The 6000-nt window shown below is 39.9% G+C and overlaps 1 protein-coding gene across 4 annotated transcripts in view; it reads right to left on the bottom strand.

The window, feature by feature from the left end:
- The window catches only part of LOC112550870, a 28549-nt gene extending 25539 nt beyond the window's left edge, over positions 1-3010 (bottom strand). For 3 of the 4 annotated variants that reach the window (XM_025208474.1, XM_025208473.1, XM_025208472.1), the window contains exon 1: positions 2878-3010. The gene's annotated coding sequence lies outside the window, so the exon portion shown is untranslated. The remainder of the gene's footprint in view (positions 1-2877) is intronic. The other variant, XM_025208475.1, reaches the window with a different exon arrangement.
- Between the last annotated feature and the right edge of the window lie 2990 nt (positions 3011-6000).

Raw genomic sequence — 6000 nt, forward strand, 5'->3', positions numbered from 1 at the left:
TTATTTTCACTATAATGCAAAGTTCATACCGGATTTGGCATAATGTTACTAAAGCCAAGTGGAATTTAGAAGGGAAGGACATTATGTAATTTAGACATTAACTGTATGATCATCACAGGTTTTACAATGCATTACCCATGTTTATAGCAACCAAGAGAATGCAAGTTTTAATTTAAGATGCAGAAGGAATTTTGTAAAGGTTTTTCATTCCTAGACAGAATTTTTTAAATATCTAAGGCAGTGATTCTTAACCTTTCTAGACTCAAGGCCCCCCTCAGAAAATGCCAACTCTAAGCTTTCACTCATTTCTTAAGTGCAGAAAAATAACAGTAAGGCTTCTGTTGCAAAGAACTGAGAAAGACCATGACAGTCAGCATGGTTTTGACTCTGAAGATTCCTATTTAAAATCTCTGGGATTACCTTGTGAATTGTGTGTAGCTGTCACCACACCTAACAGTGTTAATGGTGCATGGCTCCCTGCACCACTCTTAAAAGGATATGATGGCACTGAGTGAGAATCACCAATCTACAGCAAAGCACTGTAGCAAGCCAACTGTTGCTGTTGGTGATTCAATCCCAAAAAGGCCTGAGTGCATTCTGCATGTTGCCAAATCTTATCACCCCTTGTAGTCCACCCGTGATGCATCTTCTTTCTCCTCTTCTTCCTGTACACACAGAGGTGTAACAACAGAGCTGGGTGCCCAGGGAAGTGGTAACACACAGGAGTAGCAGTAACTTCTGGCTGCTGCTATGCTGCCAGGGTGACTGCGGTTGTGGTGGCAGCAGTTTTTTCCACATTTCCCCTCTCTCAAGTTGGTGCCTGGGCAGTTGCCATGGTCACCCCCCTTTCCCTCCCTCCCAGTTATGATACTGTGTATACACCTCTTCTTTTGAAGCAGAGTCCAATCCTAAACCCCAGATTGGATTTGCCAGTTCAGAATATACACCCAAAGTTTAATTTCACACCTGGATCCTTGACTACTATGAGGATGCTATAAGAAAAACATTTTCCGCAGTTGGTGGCATTAAACTAGCTGTTTATATTCCCTACCACCTACCTCAAAAGAACCAGTAGAATAGTCTTGATGTTAGAAATCTCTTCCATTCAGTTAAATCAGCTTATCATAAAACACATTTATCATAAATGGTTCTAAGACTGGTAGCCTATGAAGTGGAACTGGTAGTCTATTTATTGTAGTCTCCTTTGTGCTTGCTATTGTGTTACCATGTGACACTAATCAGCACCTGTGCTAGGAGCATGAAGGACTATCTCCCCTGAAAAAAAGCTAACCCGAGTTTACTATTTTATGAGTCATTTATAAAGAAAAGATAGTCTGGGTTTTAATTAATGCCAGCAGCTTGAGTTTGAAACTAGGGATGCTAGAGACTAAAGCTGCTGACCCCAAGCTACTGTCTTCTCTGCTATTTTAACTCCTTGGTTAGCTAACCTAAGAAACATCTTTTCTCTCTTGCACTGGAGACACGTGCTTTGCAGAGGGGGAGAAAACACAACACACCTGACTAATAAGCTGTTTTCTTACTGGTTAATGTCCCATACAGGTTCTTGAGAGCTGCAGCCACAGAACTAGTGCAGAGGTATGAGGGTCTCTGTCTTGATGCTTTTGGCCTCACACAGCTCTCTGGGATTTGCCTGGTTCCAGGGTAGTTGTACAGGCTGTAAACTTGGAAGTAAATAAACCCTGCTGGTTACAGTGAGAAATTCTATGGTGGCATCTTTATGAAAGTGGCCTCCTGAGCCCTCCCTTTGGTCACTGGATTTAACCACAGAAAGGAGTTGTCTGGGCCTAAAGTATTTTTCTCCCTGACTACAGCTAAGGATGGAGTGCCCTGCACAGCTCCCCTAGTGCAGGTGCTGCCCTGGACCACGGGGTTCTTAATTTAAGTTTCAGCTCGATGGGGCTGCATGGCCTGGCGAGTTGAGCAGGCGCCATTCCTTGTGTGCCATGGCCACAGGTGAGCTTTATTAACCACACCTGAGGAAATTGTTTCACGGAGGTTTTAAAAATATGTTCTTGGGTAGAGAAGTAACAACATGGCTGGACACCCAGGGCAGTAGAGACTTCTGGTCACCACTGTTGTTGGTACAATTGTGCAGCTGTGTTCCCCCTTCCATACTCCCCCCCTCCCCCCCCCCCCCCCCAAAAAAAAAAAAATCAGCATCCGAGAAAGCTGCCCCAGTTACTCCGCTCTAGTTAATGCCACTGCTCTTCAGACTATATGCTATATTCTTCTCTTCAGGTTGTTTAGTAATTGATATAAAGAGCTTATCTGGAGTTATATTTCCTTTTAGTTCCACTCTAAAATACTTCTAAAGCTATTCAAGATAATCCACAAAACCAGCAAAGTCTTCATTCTCATTTAGGGTAGTGTAAATCAACATGTCCTGTGGAAGCTCAGTTAACAGAAAGGGTACATGTGCAATACAACCCTGTCACACCACTTCAGAGCTCAGCTTATGCCCACGTACATGGCAGGGCATACGCACAGTGCCCCCACATCTTTTATTAAACACATTAGAGGCAGGCAAGTCAGTGGTTAATTCAATAGCTTTTAAAGTACTATTTCTTATCCCTGGCTTGGTGTGAGAAAGTAAAGGTAATACCAATAGAAATGACAGAAACTAGCTAAAGGAGAGGATCAAATACATTTTTCCTTGGCCTGAACATTTAGAGGTAGTAACAGAAGATTTAAGAGAGACCACCTTAATTGATTTCCCCCCGTAAGGCTGGTAGAACATGGATTTCCCCTACCCTCTTTCATCTCCCTTGCAGTATGTGTTATGGCAGCAGTGGTGCTGACACAGCAGCTGCTGTCTACAATTGTAGAAGGAAAGAGCGGAGTTATGCTAATACTTACCTCCTTTGTAAATCACTTGGCAGATCTGTGGAGAAAAGGTGCCATATCAGTGCCTCGCATGGATGTTGTAGTTCATGGCTGATTCTTACCAGTGTAGATTCATTCCACTTTGCTGAGAGCCTCTGCAGGCTCCTTGGCAGCTGCAGTCAGCGTTTCTCTGTCTCCTAGCAACCAAGTCACAGGATTCGGAAGAAGAACGCTGACCCTTTGGTGTTTAAATGGCTGGACTCCCACCCCCCAGCCTCCCATTCAGATCATAACCCCTCAGTGCAGTAGCTGCATATTGGTTGAGAGAAAACACCAAGTTAACTCTCTGGCTTGATTTGAGCCCCCCACTAACATGCATGTGCCCCTGCAATATCCTTTCCTCACCGTCTGCTCCTGTCCATTGCCGAAGTTCTCCTCGAAATGCCAAACTGGAGTGAACTTGAAGATTTCAAGACCAATCAGAACTAAAACCTTCTGCAGAGTAGTTTTAAAGTGACTCAGGTAAGTAGTTTTTTTCATTTTTATTTAAAACCCCCCCCTTTAAAATGTCTTGAGTTCAAGTCTGTCTATAAACTTGGGGATGGTTAGTTTGTCTCTCTTCTCACTTCCTAACATCAGAAAAGTGGCCAGACTGAGGTGGCCCATTGAAAGAAGAGGGGAGGGGAGTGGGGAGGGATAGCTTTGAATAATACTCAGTTGTGTGGCTTTAATAGCAGAAATTTTTTTTTTTTTTTTTACCTAGACTGCAGTACCTGTTAGTCAGGTACTGCTCACATTTCATATACAGCTAAAATAATCCTTGGTAAGAGAATACAGATAAAAGGTCTGCATTTCAATTAATACAAGTTTTTCTCCATTTTACACTGTTCTACCTGGTCATATTAATCAGATGTTTTACAAAAATATATGAATTACAAGTGCTTATAGTTAGCAGTCTTCAGAGTTCATTTATCTCCTGTTATGAACTCAATGCCATTTAAAAAGTCCAAAGTAAACAATTTTTACAAAAGGGAGCCACAAGATTTCTATTAAAGAATGTTGTGTCCTTTTATTGTGAAAACATTAAACTAGACTTTACATTAAATCATCACTTGATCACTGTAAAATGACACTTTTGAAGCAGTAAGAATGTTGTTCAGACATAAACACTTGCAAGACTGAATTTAGACAGATTTTGAAATGATGATTTTGAAATACGGGTGCATTTTATTCTTTAGTAAATTTGTTCATTTAATACATTGTTCCATACAGCTCAAATGTCTGGATTTGTAAAATGGCACTGAGAAAGATGATAATACACTGTTGGCATTTTGGGAAGAGGTATGTTTGTTACATTATTCAGTTCCTTGAGACTAAGACTGCTGATAACATACGGCACAGAAAAGCTGTGGCTGTGATTAGCTAGTCTGACCTCCTATATAAATGCAGATCACAGGATTTTTCCAGTATTAGTTCTTTAAACTAGCATCATGGTCTTCAAGGAAACACCCAATCTTGACTTAGAAATTTCAATGATTGAAGTGTCAATCATAACTTGGGGTAAATTGCGCCATTGGTTAATTCCAGGCCCTGTTTCTGGCCTGCATATTTGTCTAGTGTTTTTGCCAGCCACTGGACTGTGTTATATCAGAGGTCTATTCTCCACATAGTTACGACTGTTTAAGTCAACCCTTTAACCATTTTGCTAGTAAAATAAACACATTGACCTTTTCAAATCTCTCACTAAATAGGGTATTTTCTAATCTCTAAAGTATTCTCATGGTTTTTTCTCTGAACCTTCTGCAATGCATCTACATCTCTATCATCCTGTGGGCACCAGAACTGGACACAGCATTCCAGCAGCAGTTGCTCAAGTGCAGAGCTAACAACCTCTCCGTTTCTACTTGAGATTATTTTGTGACCTCTGTATAAATAATAAATTCAGTTACCAGTAAATACAAAAAGTTTCTTAAAAATAAATGTAAATCTACAAAAGCAACTAACCAAGAAATTGTATCTTAAGTGAATGATATGGATTTCTGCATTGTACAGTCCTTACCTCATTAGTATGGTGGAACTAGTTACTATTAAATTTGCCTTGATCCTGTCTCCCTTACTCATGTAGTTTGCTCAATTGACTTCAGTTGGGATTAGCAGTGCGATCCAATCCCACAATTCTTTGAGAATTTTGTATCAGAGTATTAGGGCCCCCCATAAGAGGGGGTTATAGAATTGGTTTGTTTTTAAAACTCATGAGTCCAGTGACAAATGTGTGCAAAGGACAAAAACTTATATGTGCTTATGTTTAACTCTGCATTTGTGGTACACTATCGACTTTAATGGACTGCTTATATGTGTGCAGTCAAGTGCAGGCTTAAGCAGATGCAAGACTGGACAATTCAACACCGAGTTCCCAATAATATTAAAAACACGAAACTATTCATAAGTGAAATAGATTCGTCTTAAGACTATAACCACAGGAAAACTTGAGTTAAGACAGTCATAGTATAATCAGATCTTAAATTATATTGATTCAAAGAAATCTGAGTTCAAGAAGTTTGAAAGAAAAATAAAAAATGTGATCAGTTATAACTGAAGAATCCTACCTGTTGTTTGAAGAACAATAAAGTAATTTGAAATAAGAATGTTTAAAATAGCTAAGACAAAGTTTTGGCCTTTCATGTTTTGGGAGGGCTGGTCCACATATTGATAAATCCTCTACTGGGGCTATGTGCTCTGTATGTGCATGAAGACAAGAGTGAGTTTTACACGAATTCTTGCTATTATCACTGTTGCATATGCAGTGTAGAACGGTGTAAAATGTAATAGGTGGCACAGCAGGAAAGCAGTGTGTAGACACATGCAAACTTAACATTATTTACGAGAGCTGTGCTTTGGTTCATTTCCATAAGTCAAAATTAACACTGGTCGAGCAAAAAGTACTCTATCAACCTCACTCTACTTTGTTAAGCTCCAGGCACAGCTGTCCTAGCAAATCCTAATGGAAGATGATAGGAATATGTTAATCTTTTATTCTTAATATTTACAGCTGCATTTAGTAGTTTTAAAGTACCCACACAGTTGTTTTTATCAAACACAGCTCTCATCTCTAAGATAGATACTATTTTGCAGAAGATTTACATTAATTGCTATGAT

The sequence above is a fragment of the Alligator sinensis genome, unplaced genomic scaffold, assembly GCF_000455745.1.
Source record: "Alligator sinensis unplaced genomic scaffold, ASM45574v1 scaffold846_1, whole genome shotgun sequence".
Classification (NCBI taxonomy): Eukaryota; Metazoa; Chordata; order Crocodylia; family Alligatoridae; genus Alligator; species Alligator sinensis.